Genomic DNA, 2,236 nt, shown 5'->3' on the forward strand with positions numbered 1-2,236 from the left:
AGCCAGGCTTTAAAAGCCTCTCGCAACCCAAAGACATATGGTTCGCGCAACTTTAGGCCTAGTGCTCAAGTTTTGGCACGACCTGCCAAATTTGACTGAGCATATGCGACTTGCATTTGTTTGTCAACGAAGTGACGAGCCTTATGGCAACGTCCAACTCCGCGAACCATCTTAACAGGGAGTCTTCTTCGACTCCCCTATGCTTAGAGATGCCTATCTTAAGGTTTCGGGACGACGCGTGTGTGTCATCCCAGGTACAGGGGTCTATCTATACCTGTTGTAACCTCAACAGTTCGCCCTGTTGAGAGCCTTGCTGATTAAGGAAGGCTACCTTATCCTTCGCCTCGTCAAGTTCATGTTATATGAACTTGGCGATGGCTGAATGGAGAGCATCTCTGTTCAAACCGGAAAGCATGGCCAATATGCATCTTTCCTTACGGTCGAACTCATTTGTTCGACCGCACACCTTTCTATGTCACTTAGAAAAGAGTAGCTATCATGCGAAACGTGATTCGTGTTTCCATTATCATCTAACATGTCCATGTTAGATGGTGGAACTGTGGTCCTTGGACGGACTACGAAGTGCTACCAGATGTAACGGGGCACTACTGACTTGTACTGCTTCAGTAGAAGTCTACTTCGCACTGCCTCAGTGCGAGTGGTGTCTCACATCACTTCACTTACACTAGTACGTGCAGAGGAAGACTTTCTTTTAAAACACTTGCTTTAAAGAGGGTTAATAAAAACTGTGTTAGAATAATTAAGGTCTTCTAGTCTATTTACTTATTACTGACTTAATTATAATCTAATACAAACATGTAGTTAAGTCGTATCTGTCTTTCTCTTTGCGCGCATCCAGCGCTGACTGGACCGCGGAGAAAGTAGATATAATGGTATATATCTACCAATGAATAAGCTTTTAGAATATTATCATGTAATGTAATATTCTCCAAATATTAAATACCTTTTAGATAGTTAATTAATAATAATTAACAACATTTAAGTGTTAATTTCATGTACGATATTCCCCGTTATAGAATGGGTTCGCCCTAAACCATGCTCAGTCAAAGACGAAGAAGGCTGGCACGAAAATACGGAAGGTCTGGTTGAAATGTGCACACATCCGATAACAAAAGTTGAAGGGAGCGGCTTTCGTAGGACGTCAACAATAAAAGCAAATTGTTTGTGGCAAGCTGTCATCCAGTGAACAATAGGCGCAGGCAGATGCATGCAACTATGTCTGGAATTTTCAAGATCTCCCCAGCAGGCTTGGCGGCCACGATTCCGCAGAAGACCCTGTAGCAAATGCGATAAATAATTCGTAAAACCCGAACAAGAAGTGCAAGTGATCTAAATGACAAAGGCTGAGGCGACACCGCGCGATAGACCCTTCGTCAGACCGACCCGCGCTACTTACTGTGTGTAACGAGGTGTATCGTTACATGAAATTATTACTTAAAGGTTATTAATTAATAAATTATTTAAAAGGTGGATAATATTTGGATAATATTTCTTTACGTAATTATATTCGGAAAGCTTATCCATTGGTAGATATAGGCCATTATATCCACTAGCTCCGCGGTCCAGTAAGCGCTGGCCGCGCGCAAAAGTGCGAGACATATAAGACTTTATTACATGTTTTGTTTTAGTACATCATTATTCTAGCATTAAATAGATTGAAACAGAAGAACTTGATTATATTGTATACAGGTCGACAGTGCCCCGTTACACCTGGTAGCACTTTGTAGTCCGTCCAAAGACCACAGTTCAATCATCTAACATGGACATGTTAGATGATAATGGAAATACGAATCACGTTTCGCTTGGTAGCTACTCCTTTCTAAGTGACATAGAAAGGAGTGCGGTCGAACAAATGAGTTCGACCGTAAGGAAAGATGCCATATTGGCCATGCTGTCCGGTTTGGACAGAGATGCTCTCCATTCAGCCATCGCCAAGCTCATATAACATGAACTTGACGAGGCGAAGGATAAGGTAGCCTTCCTTAATCAGCAAGGCTATCACCAGGCCGAACTGTTGAGGTTACAACTGCTACAGACCCCTGTACTACCTGGGATGACGCACACCCGTCGTCCCAAAACCTTAAAGATAGGCATCTCTAAGTATAGGGGAGTCGAAGAAGACTCCCTCTTGAGATGGTTTGTCGAGTTGGACGATGCCATAAGGGCACGTCACATCATCGACGAGCAAATGCAAGTCGCATTCGCTCAATCAAAT

Source organism: Bremia lactucae, linkage group LG10 (assembly GCF_004359215.1).
Source record: "Bremia lactucae strain SF5 linkage group LG10, whole genome shotgun sequence".
In the NCBI taxonomy this organism is placed as follows: domain Eukaryota; phylum Oomycota; class Peronosporomycetes; order Peronosporales; family Peronosporaceae; genus Bremia; species Bremia lactucae.